Source organism: Gallus gallus, chromosome 3 (assembly GCF_016699485.2).
Source record: "Gallus gallus isolate bGalGal1 chromosome 3, bGalGal1.mat.broiler.GRCg7b, whole genome shotgun sequence".
NCBI lineage: Eukaryota > Metazoa > Chordata > Aves > Galliformes > Phasianidae > Gallus > Gallus gallus.
In genome coordinates, this window is record NC_052534.1 from 110,404,109 (window position 1) to 110,430,744 (window position 26,636).

The 26,636-nt window shown below is 46.0% G+C and overlaps 1 protein-coding gene across 7 annotated transcripts in view; it reads right to left on the reverse strand.

Moving 5' to 3' along the window:
• Positions 1-26,636, reverse strand: part of EVA1A (eva-1 homolog A, regulator of programmed cell death) — a 194,737-nt gene that overhangs the window by 34,360 nt on the left and 133,741 nt on the right. The window contains exon 2 of one of the 7 annotated variants that reach the window (XM_046939294.1): positions 23,415-23,818. The exons of 5 other annotated variants lie outside the window; for them this stretch is intronic. The gene's annotated coding sequence lies outside the window, so the exon portion shown is untranslated. Of the gene's footprint in view, positions 1-7,784; positions 7,893-23,414; positions 23,819-26,636 lie in introns of those variants that run through there. One more of the 7 variants, XM_040698623.2, reaches the window with a different exon arrangement.

The window sequence follows — 26,636 nt, forward strand, 5'->3', positions numbered from 1 at the left end:
TGAAAACCAGCACACAGACCTACAGACGCCAAGCCCCTCTTTGTTTACTGCCTTGTTATTTTCATTCACTTTCACTTGCACTCGCAAGCGAATTGTTAATGGCAATCACATGTGCATAGGTTGTCACACCCAACACATGCCTCTCTGTAATGTATAACCCTCCACTTCCTGGTACACAAGGCAGCCCAACATCTGGTTGTGACTAGTGCCCCATTTTGGCTTGAGGTTCCATCTCTCCCATGGTCTCTAAATGCACTGAGAACCAAAAATGACACAGGAAGCAAAGCAGTCCATCTGCACTGGAGCAAGCCTTCAGTCTTGCCATGAAAGCAGGCAGAGAACAACGTGCAGCAACATCCATTTACAAAATACACCCTGCTTAATCCCTGCTTATAGTGTTAAGTGAATGTGTGCCCACATCTATGCCCTGCTGACTTTCAAGATGTGGCTGGCAAGCCACTAAAAATGTTTTTTTCAATAAAATTTTTTCTGTTCCCTTCATCTTTTACAGCTTGTGGAGTTGAGCACATGGATGGCATGGAAAATAGAAACTTATGTGATGGAGAGTTAGATCAGTTTGCCTATTCTTACAATAGACCATCAGAGGGCTGCAGCACCTCCCCTACGAAGACAGGCTGAGGGAGCTGAGCTTGTTCAGCCCAGAGAAGGGGAGGCTGCAGGGTGACCTCTTTCAGTATTTAAAAGGGGATTATAAACAGGAGGGGAATCAACTTTTTACAAGGGAAGACAGTGATATGATAAGGGGGAATGGTTTTAAGCTCAAAGAGGGAAGGTTTAGATAGGATGTCAGGGGGAAGTTCTTTACTAGGAGAGTGCTGAGGTGCTGGAACAGCTGCCCAGAGATCCCTGGAGGTGTTCAAGGCCAGGTTGGATGGGGCCCTGGGCAGCCTGGGCTGGTATGAAATGTGGAGGTTGGTGGCCCTGCCTGTGGCGGGGGGTTGGAGCTTCATGATCCTTGAGGTCCCTTCCAACCCAGGCCATTCTATGATTTTATGATTCCATGACTGTGAAATCTAAATTCAAGATGATGATGAACAATTCAGACAATTACCAAAGGACCAGAGCTTGGCTCGTAACACCATCAACAGAGAAAAATAATCACTAGTTCTACAATGGAAAACTGTAGCAGACAGACCTCATAAATGCCAATCAATCAGAAGTATGAAGAAAGACAACGTTTAACAAACATCCCTGAGCTACTACACTTTGCTTCAGCTTGATCTTGTTTTTTAAATATTAAAGCCTCAATCCTGCTATGATACTGATAATGTTAAATGTACTAGTCCAATATCATGCTTTACCTAGCTCCATGTCTAGTCTAAAGTCTAAGAGATTTGTTTAAGCTGGATGATGAGATCCTGTGTATCACTAACAGATGAGGACAGTCACCTTCCCAAGGCAGTTTGGCCCATCCTACAGTAGGCGCCCTAACCACTTGCACTTTGAAGTCATCCACCTCTCTCCACCACCTGGAAAAGTGAGGTTTCATTGAACACCCAGGCTAAATTAAGATTCTACTGTTGCCAAGAAGGGAAGGCTTTTGTTTCTCTTCCTTATTCCTTATCATGCTTTTCTCTCCTTATGACTCTGATTCCCCTTTTATCCCTTCTAGTCATCCCAATAGCCCCCATCCTCAACACGATGTATCCCTATTTGCCCAGTCAAAAGTAAACTGATTTCACTTACAAATCCTAACCATCACATTTTTGCCTTTTTAGTTTTCCGCTGTTTCAATGAATAGACTGAACAGATTTACCCAACAATCCATAGCCAGGTTTGCTCTGTTTGGGTGGCAAAGAGCTCTTAATTCAGCTCAAGTCAGATCACAAACCATAAGGGTAAGCATCCTCGTACACTGATCTACCCACCAGCCCACAATGAAGTTCATGAGAGAAAAGAAAGAACAAACTTCCATGTCTCTTTCTCCTCACACTATAAATATTCATGAAAAGACTGTTTTGAAGACAAACCTATGGCTCCTGAAACTCTAAGTCTCAAGCACAGAAGAACCTTCACTCCAACAAATTCAGATGTATGTTGAACAGCATTAAAACTCACCCACGTGTAAGTATTATTATCTGCCCTTAAAAATAATCCCTGTGGATGCACCTTCTGTCACAAGAGGAAGGAGAACTTTCAAAATCATTGAATACAAATACAAATCCAAGTATCTGCTGTCTTTTATTACATTTGTAAGGGTGCCGTGATTGCTGTGCCTGTGCTTACAAATAAAATTGGTCAGGGCTCTTTCTCTGACCTGCAGGGAAACATGCTAGCACAGCTTGTGGCCATATGGCTGCATTTTCTCCCTCTTTTCCCTCCCCCACACAGCATAGCCTCATTCATGCTGCTCACCAGGAAGAGCTGCTGGCCCACACTCACCCCCAAGCCTGGGCAAGGGCTAATTCACACAGAGCAAAGCCATGCCAAAGAGCACAGGAGCAATTCAACAGCTCCACTGATGGTTGGCAGAGCTTGAGCCCACAGCGTGGACCTTTGTAGTTTGCTGGTAAGGAAGCAGCCATAGAGAGCAGTCCTGAGATACAGGCAAGAAGCCATTGGCTGTGTACATAATATAAGCAGAGTTTGATCACAGGCAGGGTAACGTCACAGTCTGGGCCAGAAACACTGCAGAATGATGAAATTGTGCCTTCCTCCCAGCTAATGCACTTGTACTATGAAAAGTACAACAACAACATACTCTTACTTAGTGCCTATCGATACGCAGTATCATATATTCCTCCCAACTGGATCTCACTTATACTGTTCAGTAATCGGACTCCCAAATTTTAACCTGTTCAAATGTCATTGTCAACCAGGACTTACTGATTACCAGGACTAACTGATTACCAGGACTTACTGATTCTGCAAATAAAATCTGTTTCCAAGGCAAGATTGGTTTCCTACTGTGCAGCCATTCAGAAAGGTGTTGGAACACCAACACACTTTCTACACAGTATTCCCCTGTCCTGGGAAAGGTGTTTTGGAGCAGGAGAGTTTCAAGTGCCTCCAGCATGAAGGTTAACATTAAATACTCTTAGAGATGCACTGTTTGCTTTGCAGCATTAGAGTCAAATGCCGCTTAGTACTGAAACAGAGCAGTGCTGCTGCTCAGAAAATGCAGAAAGGAAAACACGCGGCAGCTTTCAGTGCGACCACTGTGAGCTCCAGCATTTCACTGAGGGTTTGAGTCATAGAATCACAAGGTTGGAAAGGACCTACGAGATCATCTAGCCCAACCATCCTCCCATTACCATTGCTACCACAAGCCACTAAACCATATCTCATAGCTCCTCATCCAGACGCCTCTTGAACACTGCCAGGGACGGCGACTCCACCACCTCCCTGGGCAGCCATTCCAGTGCCCGACCACCCTCTGAGAGAAAAAGCTTTTCCTTATGTCCAACCTAAACCTCCTCTGGTACAACTTGTGGCCATTTCCTCGGGTCCTGTTTGTTGCCTGAGAGAAGAGGCCAAACCCCTCATCACAACCTCCCTTCAGGAAGTTGTAGAGTGCAATGAGGTCTCCTCTGAGCCTCCTCCTCTTGCATTTACCTGAGGATTAATTTTCTGTTAGACTGTACATGAGCAATGTCTTCAAAATAATGTCTCACATCTTTCCCATAACCAAACCACAGCAACACGGTGTGATATCAGGGCAGGAACTCAGCTGGGTAGAAAAGAGAGTGCAGTTACCAATAACTGGTTTTCAGAGAGGAAGGATACACTGAGTGGGGTTTTGCAGAGGTCAGTCCTAGCTCAAGTCCTTTTGAACATACTTTCATTTTCCTGGACAGAGAGCACCTGGATGGTGACCAGGATGCTCAAATATAAATAACATTTGTTACATTTGCAGATGATACCAAGTGAGGAAGAACTGAAATAAAGGGAGAGGGAGAGAATCCCACATGCTCTTGACAGGTTATAGATACAGAGTAGCCCAAGATGCCAAAGTAAACCAGGGACAATTCACTGGCCAAATACAGGATGAAGAACAGCTGTCCACTGAGCAGTCCTGCAGTTCACAAGGGTGAAAATCCACCACTGATGTCAAGAAGCTGATGGACATCTGACCAGAGGATTTAAACCCCTTCCTTCTGCTCAGCACTGGTGATATCTCAGCTAAGTACTGTGCCTGGTCTGGTATCTCATTAGCATGTGAAACAGGGACCTTAGGGAAATAATCCAGAAGAGGTAAAGAACAGCTCAGGCAGTGTTGGTACTCTCACTATAAACAGCAGAAGGCCAAGAAGGAATGTGGTAAACTTGAAAGAATGCTTTAAAACCACAAAGGCTGCTAGAAAGCAGAAAGAAACAGTGTTTTACATACTTACTTGGACACATGAGAAACAATGGGCTAAGGGAAATGCAGCAGGAAAGCTTAGGCTAGTCACAAAGGCAAACACTTGAAAGGAAAGTATGGTGGTAAGATACACACGTGGTAAGATGAGTCTCCTGACAGAGAATACTGCAGTGTCCATCCTGTTTGCTGACATGACAGTACACTATGAGCTTCTGAAAGGAACTTACAGTTGTACGACTCAGAGTGCAGAGGTATCTCTCCATGTGTAGAGACAATCCCTTACGTTATATCTGCTTGCCATAGACCATTACTGTCATGTCTCATTCTCAGCTTCCCAGCTACCTTCTCCAAGTCTCCAGAGCCTTCTGGACTCAATCCAGCCTAATCCACTCCCAACGGTCTGCTCGGCCATCTGATTCCCTTGTCTAAATATGATGACCCAACTTTGATCACCTCTGTTTGGCAGAGATCATTTGGCAGCAGCAGACCTACAGTAATCCACCAAGGCATGATGCTTCCAGCTGAACAGAGCTCACACTCAAACACGTTTTCACCTTTTAAGAATGGCAGAAAAATATATACATTAGGGAGGCAGGTGGAAATCTCAAGTCTGCACAGAGGTAGCTAACTAAAAAGGTGATGAACTTCTAGATAATCTATGCAGATCAGCTGCACTAACCAAAGATTCAGTGAGCAAAAGACAGGAAGAGGGTATTTGGGATATTAAAGCCTTACAGACATGGCAGATGTGCACAGGAAACTCAGACCAAATCAATCTCTTTCATACCTTCTCATGCAGCACAGCAATCCCACCAGAGAGAATGCTTCAGAACAACAGCTGGCCAAATGATAAGAAGTAAGACCAGTAGCTCTCTCTAAGTGCAGATGGTACAAATGGGAACTCTGGGGGTGCACAGGTTCAGAGGGCTCTGGGAAATGCATTTCTGTGTGTCAAACACACATCAGCAGATCAGACCTCCCATCTCTAAACACGAGGGACACAAAGCAGCCAAGAATGGTCTCTGTCTTCTCACAAGTCCTGTCCCATCCTCCCTCCTTCCATAAGTGAACAAGGACTCTGATCTGGAACTGATTGCTTCTAATCAGCATCCCTCACTTGTGAAACAGTTTAATTGTTTGCTTACTACTTTCAAACAACATAAAAGCACCAAGCAGGAGGCTGACAGGTTTCATCAGTGAAGGGAGAAGGCATTTCTATTCTCCTTTTACACTTCTGCCTTCAAACAATGAAATGTTATTTCTTAGTAACAGGATTAAATGATCCCAGTACCCACCTCCACACCTTCATCCTGTGCCTTGGGAGCCACCCATTTAAGCAGCTTACCAAGCTGTCTTTCCTTTCCTTTTCTCCTTTTTTTTTTTCTTTTTTTTTTTTTTGGTAGCAAAGCACACTTATGCCTTTACTCACTGAGGGACGCATCCTGCCTTGTCTCACTCCCATCTAAATCCCATGCAGTGTGGTTTATAGTGCACAGTGTGATTTTGACAGGAGCTTCCACAATGCAACATTTGTAAATAACCGTCCAAATGTTTTAGAGTGCCAACACCTAAAATAAGCAAGCATTCAGCAAGTGGCAGCAGTGACCAGGTTCTGGAAGTCAGCAGTGTTGCTGCTGCAGTGGGTGTTGCTTTTGGCACCCAACCCAAATAAATGCATCATCCCAGCAAAGCAGAGAAAGAGAAAGGTTGCAGACAAGTTGGCCTCTCTCACTATCAGTGCAACAGGGCGAAGAGAACTTGGAGACCACTGGCATGAAGGATGTTGCTGGTGTTACCACAGAGAAGGAACACCTTGATGTAGCAGCTTGTTCCCTGCTTGCTTTGCTTCTTTTTCTTTTTTGCACCATGATCGTTGCTCACCCCGGGTATACCACCTAAGGGAGGATTTACAGCGCAGCAATCAGGCACACAGATTTCACTTCAGGGAAGAGGTAAGTGCTTAACACTAACAAAATGAGGCACAAAGGAAATCGACCCATTTCCTGCCCAGGCGTCTCACTAAACTTAAACTTCTTCCTTTAGCATCCACGGTTGGCATCTGTTGCACATGCCAGAAATGCCACCAGGTTGGCAAAGCATCCCTGAAGGCCCCATCTCCTTCGCAGCCTCCTGCCATGCTGACGGCAGCAAGCTCAGCACAAAGCTCAGCATTCAGATGTGCTTTCCCATCCAATAGGAACAGGCGAGGTCCACCTTCTGCAGCCCCATCAGTGGAGCTCAGGAAACAAGAGATTCACTTCTAAACCCCAGCTCAGCTGTCTGGGCAAGGCATGGAGCTCCTGAAGCCTTCAAGCTGGGAATGGGAGAAGTCCTGGTTCAGTTGGGTCACTGCTGATCTCTGTTTTAAGGCACTGAGTGCCAAATCCATACACACGTCAGAAAGCAGTGAACCCAGATCTCCTCTCACCCACCTCTGTCGCATGAGAATGAACCCAGGCCAACCTGCACGAGGTGGGAGGAGGCAGCCAGAGGAACCTGGGCACGTGGAAATGCTCATGCAGATCATGCCTTACATCCCTCTTTGCCCCAGCTCTCTATAAAGGCAAGAAAAAGGCATTTCCTGCACCCATGGAGTACTCAAGGCTACCACAAAGATTATGAGTGACAGTGAGCAGGACCTGGAAGTGGCTCTCATGAACAGGTATGGCTTTTCCAATCACAACAGGCACGGCAGGAGGACATGAGTAAAACCACATCCACGTGGCCTTGGACTTCAGAAAGAACCAAACCTTGATCTAACTTCTGTCAAGGTCACATGCAGCAGGGATCTCCATAGCAAGTCAGACTGCAGTAGGCACTGCCATGTCATGCTCTCAGGGCAGTGTCACTCCTCCAGCCCGTACTGCAGCGCTTTTATGGTTTTCTTGCTTTTCTCTCTGCCCTCTTTCTTGGTCCCCCAGAGCATCAATCAAAATTAAACTCCCTGCTTCTCATTCCCGCTTTGCATTCCAGGAAGTAAAACAAGGCCAGGCTGAGCTTGATGGCCATAAAAAGCCCTTCTCACAGTGAAAGCAATGCTTCCCAATAAAACCGAAGCAGTCTGGCTGTGCTGCCCGGGCTTCACTTCCCTGCTTTAGGGCACATCTGTGGAGTATAGCAGTCTCAAATGAGTGACATAAATAATAAGGAATCGCTTTTAATAATCGAGCAACTCCAGCCTTGCCAAAATAGGAGCCGATACACCCACTGATGCTACTGCACACTTCAGATGTGCTCATCTCCGGAGCCCCTCCCCACACAGCTGCTAACAGAACCGCCCCAGGTTTGGTGTTTCTCTCAGTTGACTTGTTTATTGCCACTTGGTTAAAGAGCTTTTCAGACAGGATTTATGAAGTGCCTCTAAGGAAGCACACACATACACGCATAAAAACACACAGTTGTGGTTCCAGTTGTACAGGAAAAGCAGCAATAAGAATTCTCACTGCATAACAAACAGTACCTGAGCAAATCCCTTTCTCTGCCTACACAGGCTTGCGGCCAGATCTTTGGGGAGAGGCACAACTGCACTGCTTTGGTAGCCTTATTTGAGCTGTGAGGTGATGCTTCTTACTGTTACACTTTGAAAAAGTTCATAGAACCATAGAATGGCCTGGGTTGCAAAAGACCACAATGCTCATTGAGTTCCAACCCCCTGCTATGTGCAGGGTCGCCAACCACCAGACCAGGCTGCCCAGAGCCACATCCAGCCTGGCCTTGAATGCCTCCGGGGATGGGGCATCCACAGCCTCCTTGGGCAACCTGTTCAGTGCGTCACCACCCTCTGGGGGAAAAACTTCCTCCTCATATCCAACCTAACCCTCCCCTGTCTCAGTTGAAAACCACTCCCCCTTGTCCCATCACTATCCACACTTGTAAACAGTCATTAAAGTTCTCTTAAACATACACACCACACACATGCACACACACAGAAGCCAACTATCAGCCCTTGATTAGTCCTAGCCGCTACCCCTGCCATCCCTACATATTCCAAGAGCCCCAGCTTTAAGCCTTTAAAAGCATCTTTTCCCAGCATCAGAGATGAAGGCTGTTTAATTTTCATTTTACAGGGTAGAAGTACATTACTCTTCATTCAATCTTTAGTTAATGAGGGTGTTGTACCTTTGTCCCAAAGCAGTACTCATCACTCAAGATGCTCTCACAGCTATTTGTGGAGCAGAGGCTCTTGCATCACTTTTGTAAACTCAATGCGCAAGTCTCTGAGAAGCAAAACAGGGCATCTGCCAAAGAACAGAGCTTGTTTGTTGCAGCCTGCATGCTACAACTTGTAAGTAAAGCATTTCAAGCCCCAAGTAATGTTCATGGTAAAGCCCAACCCAACAGAGGTGCTGTGCTCAGAGTTACAGGGATCAGCAGCCCCTGCTTGGCTGAGCACAGCTTTGGATCTCTGCAGGTCCATGCTCTCAGCTTTATCCTGGCTCCTGCTCTCCTCCCCAGACCCATGGAAGTTCAGATATTTTTAGCTGCTTGCCATGAGTGAAGGAATGTCTTTTCCTGTTACCTCATTCACAGGGGCAGCTCTGCCAAGACAAACAGGTCCAAAGCATGATACGACGACTCCAGCCAGGGGAGAGAGCTCCCATCACATTACTGCCTGTGTTCAAATCACAAGGACCTGAAATTATTAGCGTTTGTGGTGCATGAAATGACGTTCCTGACTCCTTCACCTGGCCACACAGATAGGAGGGGGGGAATTGCAGCTCCTTCCTGCCCTTACACAGCTGAACGGCTCTGAATGTGAGTGAGGGTTCCTGAAAGCAGCCCTGACAGATCCAGGACAAGCACGGGGTCATCAGGAGGGGCTCCCCAAACTGCAGCCTCTGCAGGAATACGTGCCAAAAGGAAAGTCAGTGGCCAACAGCAGCTCAGGTTCTCACCTGGGGAAATCTGCTCTGCCCCAGTCCCACTGTGTTAATCACACACTCACCTCCACATCCCTTCACTCTGCAGAACCCTCCTCAAGTGACAAAACTCAACCACAGGAGTCAATTGATGCATTCAAGGTCAACAAGGCAAATCACAGTCAGAGTAAACCAAAAGCAGCAAATACGCTCCCCTGCCCTGTCCCACAGCTGCCTGTATGATTCCAGGCCCACAGAACCTGCACATTGAGGGGCTTTCCTGCTTCACAGGGCTTTCCGGAGAACAAATCCATTCAAGCTGCCCAGACCCAACATACCTGCAGATACCGTGTAAGCACTGACAGTAACCATTCAGAGGTGTGGGCTTAAACACTTCAGCCATGGCATGAATACCAATGCTATCTAAAAACCTTTACCTATTGAAAATTCTGTCCATCAGAAAGACTTTTACAGGCTTCCAGAAGCATAACAAAAGCTAGTTCAGTGAACAGACGGAACTTTACTCACATTATTCACCACTGGCAAGCACATATTCAATGGAAGTGCCTGATCCATAGGGGAATAGTATGTCAGCCAGCGCAAAAAGGAAAAATACACAGCCCAGTGAATCCATCTTGAACGTATACCAAGAACGATCAAGCGACCTCAGAGCTACTCCATTCTGCATGGGTTGTTGCACCATGAGCACAACCTTGCTTTATATCAAAGGGAAGTGTAATACAGGTGATGCTGCACACAGAGACAAGGACATCCCCCTCAGGAGATGTGTGCTCACTGTGCTGTGTCTCCTGAACAGCACCTATCATTATCTCAGCAGCAACAAGCTCAACATCAGCAACAACAAAAGGGCTCAATCACTTCCCAGGGTGCTCCTGTCTGCAAAATCCTCTTTATAAAAGACACGTGTGAGCTTGACAGCTTCAGCCAGCTACAGAAAGCCCTGGTAAAGGCAGGAGTGAGAGTTCTCTTACGCAGAGTTGGCAAGAAATAACGGGGAGAGCCAAACAATGAAAGAAGGAAATCACTTCAGTATGACAGGCTGGATTTCAGAAAGATTTCAGGCCACGGTCATAGAAATCAAAGATCATCATCTCCGGAAACCCCAAAGGAAAATAAAACCTTGCCTTTCTCCAGAAAGTGGAGTTGCAAGCCAAAGTGAGCTGAGAACAAGGAAGGGAATGGTCCCTATTCAGAGAGGCACACTGCAATAATCAAGAGCTGTGGGTGTAATTTAAAGCAGAGATCAAATTCTACAAAGCAAGACAAAAGGAGAAGTAATAGTAAAGGAATGCTATGAGCAACAGGAAGCTCAGGCAGTGACGGGGCTCACTGAGCACTGCACAGCCCGAACAGCACTGCCTGCACCTGAGATGGGCTTCCACACTGCACAGACTGCATGCATGACTTTTCTTTTAATTAGCAGAGATCCAAATGCAGCACCTAACAAAAGCTCAAAGTATCTCTAACAGGAAAAAGAAAGATGTCGGGCTAATCTCCTAGGCTGAGAAGAAACAGTGAGAAGTTTGGGAGATTTACCCTGGCTGTTCCCCACTCAAGACCTGTGGTAAGGAAAGCATTTGGTTCTTGTCAGAGAACAAATCCTACGTGCTGTAGGCTATTCGCCCCTTCAGCACTAACAGGCAGCCCAGGAGCACTGCAGAGGATGTGGCAGAGGGCTGCAAGGAGCAACAAATGCAGACGGAGCAGCGCATCTTCATTCCCAGTGGAAGAAAACAGCAAAGTCAGCTTTTAGGCTTTGGAGGTTTGAGTTGAGGACTCAATGCAGTCTCCTCCCTTCACACCCCACTGCTGTCTGCTCAGCACCCACATGCACATCATTTCCAGCCTCATCCTCAAAACTACACGTGCAAGTGGTGACAAGCCTGAAAAATGAACCAGCATGGAGAACTCAGGCTGTCAGCACTCACTGGCAGCCAGATTTTTTAGGTAGACATCCTTAAGTACTCCTCATTGAACCCAAAGCAGTGCTCTCTTCATCTGTCAGATGCCACAGCCCTTCTCCCCAGCTCTGCAGCACACTAACCCACCATCTTCACTTCATCTTTTTCTCACCAATTCAAAATTATATCTCAATTCTGCCATCAAACAACCCATTACTGCAATTACTTCCTGTAGACTTCTTTCATTTCATATTAAAATGCCCAAGGAGGCTGTGGATGCACCATCCCTGGAGGCATTCAAGGCCAGGCTGGATGTGGCTCTGGGCAGCCTGGTCTGGTGGTTGGTGACCCTGCACATAGCAGGGGGTTGGAACTCAATGAGCATTGTGGTCCTTTTCAACCCAGGCCATTCTAGGATTCTATGATGATTCTATGAAAATGTTCCTCAAATTCCTTTCCTATCAAAATAATAGCCATTATCTTAGGAATTAGCTTCATTTTTAGGTGAGTTAGGGCCGTATACCCCCTTTTCTGGAAATATAAATACTCTGCAAACCAACCAGAACTGTCTCTTATCATAACTTTTATATATATATATATATATAAAACCTCACACTGTTCACTGTTCATTCACAAACTCAAAACAATTTGGGGACAATGTGGCGTATAAAAGTTTTGGCCTTACAATTGCCTTTCTCCCCACAAAGATGTCACAGAATCATAGACTTCACTGATGTCACTGAGACTTGCTTCAACACAAGAGGCTCAAAGTGCAGTTTAAAAGTGCCTCCTTCCAGCTGCATCCATATGTAACAACAGGATCTGTCCTCCTCCAGCCCAAGGAAGTGCCATACACACCTGCAGGATGCCAGTAGCTCAGGAGAAACAGGGAGTCACACTCCCATCTCCTTCTGCAGCAATCGTTACCTGTTATCCATCTCCACTACTTATCATTGAGAAATCAAGCTACATACATGAACACATATATAAGCTGTCTGATATTTGAAAATCTGTGTGCAGTGCTTGCCTTCTCATTGCCTCCTCACTGTTTGCAGCTCTCATTTCATTGAAATGACACTTCAGAATACTGATTTCACCCAAACAGCAAATAAAATAATAAAATAATAGAATCATAGACTTATAGAATCATAGAATCAAATAAATTGGGCTTTCTTGAAGAAAACCAGATACGTGTATTTCATAGTCAACTGTTAGGAAATCTCTATGAGTCACCCCTGAATCAAGAAAAATCTGGCCCTGTTTAAGAAAGCTGTGTAGTTGTATAACATGGCAGACTGAAGGCTAAGTGCCCCCCCCAAGACTGGCGGTTCACATCTTGTTCTCAGTCCAGCATCATAAGACCCATTTAAGACTTCAACGGACCTACAAGAAAACTGGGGAGGGACTTTTTATAAGGGCAGGTAGTGACAGGATGAGGGGAAATGGCTTTAAGCTGGAAAAGGGCAGATTTAGACTAGATATCAAGAAGAAATTCTTTACTGAGTGGGTGGTGAGACACTGGAACAGGTTGCCCAGTGAGGCCGTGGATGCCCCTCCCTGGAAGCACTCAAGGCCAGGCTGGATGGGCCTGTGAGCAACCTGGTCTGGAGGGAGGTGTCCCTGCCTACAGCAGGGGGTTGGAAGTGGGTGATCTTAAAGGATGCTTCCAACCCAAACCATTCCATGATTCTACAATTTACCTAGTCCTGTGCTTCCACATTTCCCAGTTTTGATGCTGAAAAACTCTGCAGTAAAACTTATATTTAACTCTGTTCTCTGCTGCATCTATCACCATGCCACTAGCTCTACTGCGCTCTCCATTATACTCTTGGTAAAAGGCAGGGGAGCGGAGCTGGACCTTCTCCAGTGGATGGAGAACATGAGTGACATTGGCTTGTTTTGTACACAAATATTTTAAAAAACCACCACACCAGTGAGAAGTGTGGAAAATCACAGTGTGTGTCTGACATGGCTACACAAACCCAGCATCGCATGCAGGGCTCGGGAACACTTGCATGCTACAGCTTCTCTTCCCAAGCAGGAAATTAAAGCTACATCAGCAAAAAAACTTTCTGGCAGAGACTAACATGTCCTTCCTGGGCAATTTATGAGTAGAGAGTGGCTGACCTAAAATCACAGAATCATAGAATTATTACGGTTGGAAGAGACCTCTGAGATCCCCCCCCAGTCCAACCTCAGCCCACCGTGCCCACTGACCACATCCCTCAGTGCCACATCTCTGCAGTTCTTGAACACCTCCAGGGACAGTGATGCCCCCACCTCCCTGGGCAGCTGTGCCCATGCCTCACCGCTCTGAGAAGAATTTTTCCCTAATATCCAACCTCTGTTCTTCTAGGGAATGTGGTCCAAGCGTCTTCTCACTCTGTCCAGCGGATTATTGGGAGTGCCAACCCCTGTGTATCATCCGCTTCCATAGCAGTGGTGAAAAGTGCCAATACTCTCAAAGAAAAGGGCTTTGCAGGTCTCTGCAGACAGAAACCCCAGCTACAAATCTTCATACCAGAAAAAGGATTGGAGGCATGCTAAACCCAGATGTACAACCAAAATAATTCCCAGTGAAGCAAAAGTGTAGTGAGGTGGGAACTGCCCTGCAGAGCTCCTGCCGAAAGAGATAATGATCAGCTGCTGGGCTGCCTCTGTAAGAACTGCTTCTGCAGTGCTCGGTGCTCACTGGTTATCACTGCTCATCAGTCAGCCAGAAGAAGAGAGAGATCCGGGGCTTCTCCTGGGGAAAATCACTGATAATTCAGTTACAGTGGATGGAACACAGAGTGGGAACATGCTGACCCACAAAGCACTGGAAATACCTGCAGATGGATCAGAAAAACCACTCCTCTCACACAGATGACAACATTGCCCTCCCTATTCAAGTATTTCCAACACTGCCTTAATTAAACAAAGCAAACAGATTGTCTCACAGATCTTTGAAGCTGCAAACATTTCACTCACACATCCCGACTGATCATCATTTGTTCACTTGCAAAACACGCGTGCTACAGGGCTATGCTGCACATTAGGCTAAGGACACAAGATTCAAAGCCCTAATCCACTGCCCATGGATGTTGGTAGTCACCCAGCCCTGAAACGAGCATCCTCCTGGACCTTCTACAAAGAGACAGTGAGGACAGGCAGCTGTTTGAAGCAACCTGTAGCACAGGAGGAGGCTTTTCATATACGAGCTTTTTCATATTATGAGGAAGTTTTTCACCCAGAGGGTGGTGATGCACTGGAACAGGTTGCCCAAGGAGGCTGTGGATGCACCATCCCCGGAGGCATTCAAGGCCAGGCTGGATGTGGCTCTAGGCAGCCTGGTCTGGTGGTTAACAACCCTGCACATAGCAGGGGGTTGGAACTCAATGAGCACTGTGGTCCTTTTCAACCCAGGCCATTCTAGGATTCTATGATAACCACACCTGCATGCTTCTTCCCAGGAGCTGAGGATGAAGGAAGACTCCAGAAAGTGTCCCTTTCCCTCAGGACGGCTGCACAGCCATCTCACCATCTGCCTGCCAGTGTCATGCAGGAGGAGGAGATCTCGAGCCATCACAGTATTCTTACCTGAGTGTGTGCCTGGACAGGGGAACAGCAGCATCTGCACAGAAACAGAAGGCACTCCTGGACAAATCTCCTCTTTAATAGAATCACAGAATTGCTCAGGTTGGAAAAGACCTTAAGGATCAAGTTCAACCCTAACCCAACCATCCTACCCTAACTCTAACAGCCCTCTGCTCAATCACGGCCCTGAGCACCACATCCAAACGGTTGTTAAACACATCCAGGGATGGTGACTCAACCACCTCTCTGGGCAGCCCATCCCAGTGCTTAACAACCCTTTCTGTAAAGAAGTTTTTCAGTAGGAACACACAAGATAACTACAGCACTGGTGGCTGTGTTCTCTACTATGTCTTGGTGCAGGGCGAGAACGATTCCTCACAGATGTGAAATTTTTTTCTTTGGAGCACGGAGGAGCCTAGCATGAAACCCAACAGATGCGAGTTGGGAGGATGTATTTAATGCAGCACCATCTGCCGCAGTGCCCAAGCAAATCAGAGTCTCCAAAACGCCTCTCTTCACAACCTCACATTGCTTCACTGCCTGGGGTTGCAGAACCCTGTCTGACTGCAGCACCCACCCATGCTGCCAGTCTATGGCAGCCGAGAGACCTGGACATGTGTCACCAGCAGGGCAGACACCACTCAGGAGGTAAAACTGAGCATTCCCATGCAGACACTGGCCTAGGAAAAAAATACCCACCACACACACAAAGAAAAGAAAAAAAAAAAAAAAAAAAAGAGAAGAAAATCAGCACAGAACTGCTGCAGAAGGAAACCACCTTTGGAAACCTCAGACTTCTAAATCCAAGAGAATGGGACAAGTGGACATAGAGAAGCAATCCAAAGTTTCCATGTAGTGGTCTCTGCAGCTTGCTGCAAAGCTGATGGACATCTCTATCTCCTCATGATACTCCTGTACTTAACTCTACAATCATATGAATGGCTTTAGTTAGCACAGACCCTAAAGAATGGCCAGATTATGTGGCAAGTTCCCCAAGGTGTCAAGACTGACACAGGGCCTAGAGAGCACAAAAAAGGCACAGTGTTTCAAGCTGAAGAAAAAGCAGAGTCTCTTTCAGTCTCACACATAAATCCCTACATAAGCCTACTGACTCACTGTGGTTTAAACCAGCAAGCAGCTCAGCACCACACAAACGTTTGCTCATTCCCCCCTCTCACTGGGATGGGGAAGAAGAGATGGGGGATCCCTTTGGCCAGTTTGGGTCAGCTGTCCTGCTTCTGTTCCCTCCCAGCTCTCTGTCCATCCTTAGCCCCTTGTTAGCAGGACAGTAGGAGAAGCTGAAATATCCTTGTCTCTGCAGCACTGCTAAGCAACAACTAGTATCAGTGTATTATCAACATTATTCTTATCCTAAATCCAAAACACAGCACCATACCAGCTACCAGGAAGAAAATTAACTCCATCCCAGCTGAATCCAGGTCAGCCATCAAGGCAGATGCCATTTGCTGCTTACAACACAAGGAAGCTTCTAGGTAGAAAGGACATCCAGATGCAAAACTTGGTGATAAGGGGTGATGCCCTGCTGTTTGGGGAACACATAACATTACCCAATGGGACAAACACCAAGAAGAGAAGAATTCTGAACTTTTGGACAAAGCTCTTAATGTCAGTATTGAACTTACCAGCAGTTATCATAAACAGTCATTTGAGATACTTGCTCTCTTAAATTTACTGTAGGAAGCAATATCTATTGGCCAAAGCTGGTTTTGAAGTGACAGCTCAAGTATACAGAAGTCTTGACCTATACACAACAAAGGAGCCAGGAAACAGGTAGCATGTACAGTAGATCATAGAATCACAGAATCACCAAGGTTGGAAAAGACCTCCAAGATCATCCAGTCCAACTGTCTGCCACCAATATCCCCCACTAAACCAGCTCTATGTCAAGAAACATCCAAATGTTTCTTGAACACCTCCAGGTTAGGTGACTCCACCACCTCCCTGGGCAGCCCATTCCAGTGCCTGACCACTTGCTGGGAGAAGAAGTACTTTCTAAAATGCAGCCTGAACCTCCCCTGGCACAACTCGAGGCCATTCCCCCTCGTCCTATCGCTACTTACGTGGGAGAAGAGGCCAACCCCCCCCACACCACAGCCTCCCTTCAGGTAGCTGGAGAGAGTCATAACATCTTGGAGCCTCCTTCACCAGACTGAACAACCCCAGCTCCCTCAGCCACTCTTCATAAGGTTTGTGCTCCAGACCCTCACAGCTTCGTTGCCCTTCTCTGGATACCTGCCTATAAATGCTGTCATTGCAATGTTCCTATTTGCTTCTCATCCATCTGCAGGAAACCTTCAAATACTAAAAGTTACTAATTCCAGAAACAATAAATTATCTATAAGGAAAAGGAGAAGAGGCAGCTTCTTTAATCTCCTAATAAAGAAGCAGAGGAAATTGCATCATGCCCAGATGGGAGACTGATGTTGGCTTGCCAGACAGATAGACAGATCAGAGTGTTGGCATTAATGGCATTGCTTTCTCAGAGACAGACAGACGGAGCAGCCAGAACAAATGCCTGCATGCAACTCCCTCTTGGCCATCCCAGAATCTTGACTCAGTTTTTGTCTTGTTACTATTTCTCACATAAAGTGAATCAAACCCTTGGCTTAATCATTCTCACACACGGAGAGGAGTGAACTACTCTACCCAGACACATTTCTAATGTGGCTCTCAAACAAAATGAGAAAGCAAAGTTAGAATCCTTTTTCCCCAGGCATCAAACTCCCCAACTCCAGTAAAGACCAAGCTGGAAAACTACGCTTGTCTTCATTTTAAGGACAGTGTAAAAATGGAAATAAGGAACAGCTTTTTGCCTGAGATTTCTTTACTTTCTTGGTGCTGCCATGTCTTTGTGGGGGTTTGGGGTTGGTATTTTTCTTTGGTGATCCATTATCTCAGTAGTTTATGTTCTGGCCCCATTCCACAGGCTGCCTGGGTCAGACAGAGGTATTTGTTTTCACGTAACAAATATGGTTGTCAGTCTAAAGTGGGCAGACGTTCATCACAAGAATATTCCCTACGCAATCTCAAATCCCTTTTCACCAAGGTTACTCCTGTTTGAATTATGTGCCTTTAAAAAGCTGTCTGAAGTAAGCTCTCCAGAGACCAACACAGAACCATTAGGTAGGGAAGAACCTCTTGTTATGCTCCTTATCATTTACACTTTGCCAAAGTGGAATAAGTGCTGCCAAATCAGAGCACCACCATTTTAGACTTGGCCTTCATGGTGTAGCCAGGAAGCAGGTAAGGTAAATGGGCCCTGGATGCTTAGGAAATAATTTCCTGGATTAAGCTATCATCTGGTGCAGGGTTTTTCTACGTATCAGCACTCCCAAGGATTTGAAGTATGGACCCCCAGTACGCCACTAAGCTTAAAGCAGCTGCAGTAACTCTCCAAAAAAAGAAAAAAAAAAAAAAAAAAAAGAAAAAAAAAAAAGAAAGGAAGAACAGAAACCAACAGGAAGCTGCTTTCACAGCTCACTAAATGAAGGCAGATGATCTGCCAGTGCCTAAGACCAAGCTCACATCCAGTTTACTGCAAAGCAACTGAAAAGCACTATTACTCGTCCAGCCCCACAAAAGGCTGATACACCATCTGCTTTTGCTCCATCACACATCCCAGCAGCAGTTTTACGCTTACGAGGGAGAATCCCACTGCACAGATGGCAGGAGTGCTGCTGCTGCTCATTCTGTTGATAGATCTAGTCAAAGGGAGCAGTTCCTCACCTTGCCTAAACTGGCCGTTCCTAAGGAAGGATGGATGTGAAATCACATCTACACGTAGATCTAACTCTGTAGAAGCAGAAGGGCCATTAGCAGCAGTGACACAGGGCTCCAAACTTCTGCAAGGCCCTCAACACCAACATATCAGCCTGAGCGACTTACCAAGGCTGAGGTTATCACAAAGGGATGCAGCAGGGAGAAAACCATTTTAAATTGGAGGCAGGAACATTTATTAGCCAAGAGAAAAACCTCCCTCTCCATTGGGATCCGTGATGATAAACACAGAAGACACAAATCACCTGAAGTGCCTGGACAGCCCCTTGCCCTGCATCCCACTGAGCAGAGCCAGATCCCTCTGCTCTCTCCAGCAGGAGACTCTGCAGCTTTCCTGCTCTGAAGTCTGCTTACATTACTTGCTCCCTTTGCTGACATTGGCAGCTTGCTCAAGCCTTAGCAAAACTATTTTTTCTTGGATATACTTAATCTATCTTATTTTTATCCCATCTGTGAGAAACAGCAGCCGCAGCACAAACAGATCTGCTTAGCAATGCCACCAGCCACGCAGATCCCATCACCTCCTTGCTGGGCTGCTGCAATCTCTGCTGTTTATCTGGTGCTGCTCTATTGCATTCACACGTCCTACCAGCAGCACTGCATCTATTTCTCTAAAAGGCTGCTTCAAGGTGAATTAACCAAGTCCCATGCAGACTGCATTGCTGAGCATGGACTTCCAGACCTTACACTTTCCCACATAAAGATTTAAATAGGTTTAGACTGAAAATCTTACTGAGGGCTCCCACACGTTCTCCACAAATGAAGGCAGCCTCAGTCCCACACAAGGACCACTAACAGCACACACAGCTTCACAAGGAGACAGGGCCAAGCAGAGGCTGTGGCTGTACCCACATCAGCCGCCCTCCCAGGTGTAAGCATGGCTGCTGCTGGCACTCTCTGCATGGACTGCTGAGCAAAGGCTCATCCAGGCAGGGCTGTGCTGGAAGGGTCTCCTTGACAGAAGAGACGAGGCTGCTCCCCTCCTTCTGCTATCCCAGACAGCACTGTGTTGGGAATAAGCCTGTTGTGTTGGAGACACAAATGAGGCGTTATCACAAGGAGATCTACAAAGCCACTGCAAGGAGCTGCTTGTAAACTACTGCGTGTCTGTAAGTCCAAACATTTGGAAATGTATTGCCATCAACTGGAAATACACGAGTCAGTGGCCAGGATAAACATAAAACCACAGTATTTACAGGAAGACAGAAAGATACCATCTTTCTTTTTAAAATCAATATTTTTAACCCAAACTTCCTGAAGTAAGTCATCAAAGCAAAGATATTTTTTAAGTAGCTGCTTTGGTACTTGGTAGTTCCTTCCACCCTGCCCATATCAAAATGAAGAAGCAAGACGTGATAGTCCTCCTGTAAGCCTGGACCTACAGAACCTACCCTTGTACCACTGCATCTTCTTGTAAATGAAAGAAAAAGTCTATGGCCCAGCTTCTAGAATGTTAAAAAATTACTTTTATTTACATGTATGTAAAAAAAAATGGCCAAACTTTGAATGCTTTGCACCTTATTTTATTTCCTGTTTCTTTGCTGTTGACTGGTCAGCATGGAATACACCAGTGGGGGTTGTCTTCATGTGTTTGCAGGTGACCTCCCATGCATTCAGGTCCATAGACAAAAGGAACCTGCCCCACAGGGTGCTAAAGGGGGTGTCCTCCTGTAATTTTATCTGTTATCATGATAATTTTTAATCTGTTATCAAGTCTGAATTTTATCCAGTTATCATGAATCTGGTGCTTCCCCTACCTCTGCAGATGCTCAGATCCCTGCTAGCAGCACAACACCATCCTTAATGCTGACTGAATTCATGCTAAAGAAACAGAGTACACAAAGTTCTTTGGGAGGGAGAGAGAGTGACTGCATTTTGAATTCTCCTAGAAAAAAGTACAAGTGTTTCTTTGGGGCTTTTTTTGGAGTTAATGTCTTTTCCTGCTGCTCAGTCTGTCCAGAGAGACCCTCTTGTATTTCCTGCCCAGCATTCGTCTGTTCCTTTCTGAAATGCAGGAGATAAAGGAGATTCCTCTTGTGAGAGTGGTGAAGAAGATGAGGTCCAGAAGCAAAGCACAGAGCATGGAAGATTTGGAATGCTCATTTTCCTGAGTGTTTCACTTAATCAAATTACCACCAAACTATAGGTCATTTCTAACCACTAATTGCTCACCACCTGGAAACTGTTCTGTAAATAGGTACAAAATCTGGTTGATGAAAGCCTTGAAATGAAGAACCTGGGAAGTTTCTGAGCTCTAACAACTGAGGAGAAACAAAGCCACGGTTTCTTTTTGTAACTTTGATGCTGTTCTAGGAGGAACATCCAGGCACACCTAGCAGGTATTTTGTTCCTCACTGTTCTTGTGCCAAGGATGCCATTTAAACTCTTTGGAAAGAGCTCCACAGCTCCTCCCTGCCGTCTGTGCTCCAGCGTTGAGCAGACATCATTTAAATAAATGCATGCTGAATTTTTTACAAGCTTTCCCAGCATACAAGAGCTATAATGAGCCTACATGCAAAAATGCAGGATCCAAAAAAGCCAAAGTATAATCAAATAGAAGAATTTGGTATTGACCTGCAGTACTGCCCCCTGCATGGCGATACAAAAAGTTAAATACAAGAAGGAATGAAAGAGCAAAGGCCTTTCTCACAAAACAAATAAATAAAATTTAAGATGACAACGATCTGCCTTAGCACTGACTTCTCTGTGCCTTTTGAAGCTTACAGGAAAAGCCTGTCAGTGTGCAGTGCACCATGGCAGCACAACAGCAGAACCATCTGCCCACCATCGGATAGGGTGGAAAGGCTCCTGCAGACACCCTCAGGCAGTGCACATCTCCTCTGGGCACTTCTCGTCCAGTTTACTTCATCACTCTCAAAGTCACAGTCATGTGGTTCAATGGAAACAAGGCAGAACTAATTCCCTTAGAAGCCACAAAGATTTTAGGTTAACCTTTCCCATACAATGTTTTTAACCTGTACATCCTTATGACTCAAAGAGATTTCTCAGATTGAATTATCAAATAGTTTTCTGTAGACAAAGTTAACACTACAGTTCCTATCTCAAAATTTCATAGAATCACAGAATCACAGAATGGCCTGGGTTGCAAAGAACCACAATGCTCATCTCGTTCCAGCCCCCTGCTATGTGCAGGGTCGCCAACCAGCAGACCAGGCTGCCCAGAGCCACATCCAGCCTGGCCTTGAATGCCTGCAGAGATGGGGCATCCACAGCCTCCTTGGGCAACCTGTTCAGTGCGTTACCACCCTCTGAGTGGAAATTCCTGCTGAAAAGCAGCATCCCAAGCTCAGAAATGCAGTGAAAAGAAGATAGAGATGATGTGGTTCTTCATCTGCCTACCTTCCAGCTCTTGAAATTGTAATTACCCAGAAATAAAATGTATGCAAATGCAGAAGATAAACAGGACTAAACCACAACACAAGCAAGCTGCATCCATTCATCAATAAAGCAAGAAGAAATATTGATGAAGTCAGAGATTTTTTTCTGAGCCCCAGTTTGAAATCTGCTTTTTCTTCCAGGGTCAACAAGACCTCTGGTTTCAATTTTCTGCATATACACTTTGAGAATTTACATGCTGTGAGGTCTCATTCCGGACAGAGTGCCTTTTTTCAAGCAATGTGTACAAGAGAGAGTTTGGGGGATTCTTTCCAACCTCCCTCATTAATAACCCACAACAGTCTCATAGAGTTTTTCGTTTTTTGAGAATGTTGCAAACAAGAATGAATTGAACCTCTGACATATAGGTTTAAGACAGCTCTCTCATTTTGCCATTGAATAAGATGAAATTCCTACCATTGTGAATGGGGTGGTTCAGTCTGGAGAAGAGCAGGCTCAGAGGAGACCAGACTGCTCTCTACAACTCCCTGAAAAAAGGCTGTGGTGAGGTAGAGGCAGCCTCTTCTCCTGGGTAACAGCAGTAGGATGAGAGGTGACGGCCTCAAGCTGTGCCAGTGAAGGTTCAGGTTGGGTATTAGGAAGAAAATTCTTCTCAAGAAGAGTGGTGAGGCAGTGGCACAGCTGCCCTGATTGTGGTAGAGTCACCATCCCTGGAGGGGTTCAAGAACCATGGAGATGTTGCACTGAGGGACACAGTCAGTGGGCATGGTGCGAATGAGCTGGGATTGGTCTATATGATCTTACAGGTCTCTTCCAACCTTACCGACCCTATGACTCTATGAATGGTGGAAGACACAAGTGCCTTATCCCCTCCAGCTGCAGTTATTCCCCTCCTCAGACCCACAGTAGTGTTGGAGAGAATTTTAGGGGCATTATGCATTGCATATGAGCCACTGCAACAGGGCTACAATTTAAGGTGCCTGCTTCAGGTTGTGATGTTGAGAAATAACTCTAGGCAGTCCAGGAGACATAGAAAGGTGAGACACAAAGTTTTAAGTCCACCTCTCAACGTTGTTTGTCTGAAGCAGGTGGTTTTCTTCATATCTTTGCTTGAACTCCTGTTTCCCAGAAGATCCCTTTAGTCCTCTCTAGCTCAGGACACAAGTATAGCTACAGGAACTTGACTCTCTATGCTATTGCACAGATATCTCACTTTTAGCCCAAGCCAAAGAATACTCTCCCAAATAACTCTCAGAACAGACTCAAAAGCCAGCATGTACCAAATGCATGAGAAATAATAACCATTGGAGCACTCCATTTCCACAGACACAGGTACCTCAACCTCCCTAGCAGCTCTCCCGTCATCCATTGTGGAGATAGGAAACAACTCACTGATTGGCATCCATCTCCCAACAAATGTTTGAAAATATACTTGCTCCTGAGTAGGGAACTTGTCTGATTCTACGCAGAGTCCACCTGCATTACTCTGAGTACACCATTCATTCACTTTTGCTTTAAGGATAATGTATACACTCAGAAGAAGGTAAATGCAGAAGAGTACCTGAGAATTGATCTTACCTTTCCTTTGCAACTGCTGTTATCTCACAGAACAGAAACAACAACTGGTTCACAGTAAAAACCACCCCAGTTCAGGGCAAACGAGTGCACAGTCTTTACCATTGTTGCAATGCCAGGGAAATGAACAAATTCGCCCTGTGGGTTGAAGCTAAAGGAATGAAATTCTTGAGCTCTGCCTAAAATCACATGGGTGTGCTTGGTTGTCTGATGTTGTTCCACGGTGATTCACAAACTCTTCTCTGTCTTGTTCTCTGTTTTGCTCTGTGATGCTTGGCAGTGAGCTGCACAGTAAAAGCTGTGCAGGGAACAAACTGGGTCCTGGATGGACACTTTCTTCTTTTTCTTTTTTTGCAGGCAATCTCCTGCCTCACAGCAGCAACTCGTGAGAACAGAGCAGGCAATATCTGGAAAGAATCAGTGAGTATTTAGTGCTGCTAGAAAATAAAGTGACACTACATGGCATGACAGCCATGTGATGCCCTTCCTAATTTGCATAATTTCTCTTAGTAGCAACAACACACAGTGCCTTACATACCTTTTTTAGCAAATACTGATTAAAGCCAACAAGGCTTCTACCTGTATTGTAGCCTCTCCTTTGCACTGGTGAAAACAAGATATGGAAAGTTAACTTCAGTTCACCTACAACAAATAACACTGTGAACCTTGCAGGCATCCTGCCCAGCAGCATGACCCAGAGCCCCTGTCTGAAATGTTCAGGGATCTAATGTGGTCAAAAGGAGAGCACTGAATTTCTCAGGCATGACTCAGAACCTGTAAGCATACATGGATTGTCCTGGGAGACAAGGTGTCTGTGCAGGGCAATTAGGTGTTCCAATATGCCAAGTGAGAAAGTGCTGAGAGCCAGCCAGCTGGCAGGGATATCTGTCAATAGGCCTCCAGGCTGGCCTCTTTCACAAATGGGTTGGCACAGAAGAGAAGCCTGCCCTGGGTTTCAACTGGAAGCCCTCACTTACAGTGCCATGAGATGCTGGCTGCCTGACACAGCTTCCAGCTGAAGGAGGGGCAATAGAGAACCTTGCAGGAAGGTGCAGTCAGAGGTGGAGGTTGGTCTGACTGCAGCATGGTGTGCTCTGTGCCCTCCAGGGAGGGTTTCTGCTGCTGCTGTGTCACTGCATGCAATCCAGTTGTATAGCTGCTGGTCAGAAAGTCAGCAAGCCTAGCATGTTTGCCCCGCTGGGGTTTCTTCAAGCGAGCAAACAAAGAGGAGGGAATTCCCAATGCAGCATTTGTTTGCTTTTAAAACAATAAAATTCAATAGTGAAAGCTATTTAGACTCAAATCTCATACCCAGAGCTTCCATTCAGGCCATGTGTTGCAGGTTTTGGACAGAGAAGAGAGGTGACAACCATTTGGATGCAAAACTGGAGAGGACAGGGAACGTTCCTGGCACTGCCATTCAAGCCTCCTTAGCTGAATGACGAGCTCTCTTCTCACCTCTGAACTGCAGCAGAGAAAACATTTCCAGACTTCCTTAAGAATGGGGGCAAAAAGGCAGCTAATAGAACTGGAATGACTCCCTGCTTCCAGTTCTTGCTTGTATAAGAGAGAGAAGGGAGCTTCCCTGCTTTTGGTCACATCTCTGTCCTTATTGTATACCTGGTGCCTGGCACAACACACACTATGACGTTAATTCCATCGCTGCTCTCAGAGTTTTTTGTTCTTACTCTACAAAGCACTGATCTCCAAACCTGCGATATATATGAACCTAATTGTAACCATTGCAATAAGGGGAAGAAATAAGGAATGTAAGCTTACAGTCTGCCAACTATTCCAAAACTGGAGCACTGTGTATAGTAAATAGCGAGAAACAACAGAACAGGAGTCAGAGGAATTTCAGTCTTTCATGGGCACTGATGTAGTAAATCAGCTCTGCAGTTTAACGCAGCCAAATGCAGTGTAAAGTAATATGTCTGAGGGAAAGGACTGAACTCAAAAGCACATATTCAAATGTGACATTCATGCACTATACTAGCCAGTACAAGGAGGCTGATTTCATTAAAAAAAAAATAAATCTTTGCAGACCATATAGTCCATGTATGCATTCTATAGAAGAAAAAAAGTAACTGGAATCCTAGCATACTTTTCATCATTTTAGGCTATCGCAGAGGGGAGGCACAGTGGTAAAATCATAGAATCATAGAATCACAGAATCACAAGGTTGGAAAGGACCTACGAGATCACCTAGTCCAACCATCCTCCCATTCCCATTGCTACCACAAGCCACTAAACCATATCTCGTAGCTCCTCATCCAGACGCCTCTTGAACACTGCCAGGGACGACGACTCCACCACCACCCTGGGCAGCCATTCCAGTGCCTGACCACCCTCTGAGAGAAAAAGCTTTTCCTTATGTCCAACCTAAACCTCCTCTGGTACAACTTGTGGCCATTTCCTCAGGTCCTGTTTGTTGCCTGGGAGAAGAGGCCAAACCCCTCATCACATCCTCCCTTCAGGAAGTTGTAGAGTGCAATGGAGTCTTCCCTGAGCCTCCTGTTCTCCAGACTGAACAATCTCAGCTCATTCAGCTGCTCCTCATAAGGCCTGTGCTTCAGACCCCTCACCAGTTTCACTGCCCTTCTCTGGACATGTTCCAGGGCCTCAATGTCTTTCTTGTAGCGAGGGGCCCAAAACTGAACACAATACTCCAGGTATGGCCTTGCCAGTGCTGAGTACAGGAGGATGATCACCTCCCTGCTCCTGCTGGCCACACTATTTGTAATACAGGCCAGGATGCTGTTGGCCCTCTTGGCCTCCTGTTCAGCCAAGCATCAACCAACACCCCCAGGTCCCTTTCCTCTTCACAGTCATCCAGCCACTCTGCCCCAAGCCTATAGCGCTGCATGGTGTTATTGTGGCCACAGCGCAGGACCCAGTACTTGGCCTTGTTGAACCTCATCCCATTCACCTCAGCCCAGTGATCCAGCTTATCTAGATCCCTCTGAAGGGCCTCCCTACCCTCAGGCAGATCCACGCCACCTCCCAACTTGGTGTCATCTGCAAACTTACTGAGGGTGCACTCAATCCCCTCATCCAGGTCATCAAAAAAGATATTAAACAAGATGGGCCCCAGTACCAACCCCTGGGGGACACCACCTGGGTCGCCAGCTGGATTTGACTCCATTAACCACTACCTGCTGGGCACGGCCCACTTGCCAGTTCCTTACCAAAAGAAGAGTAGACCTGTCCAGGTCACGGGAAGCC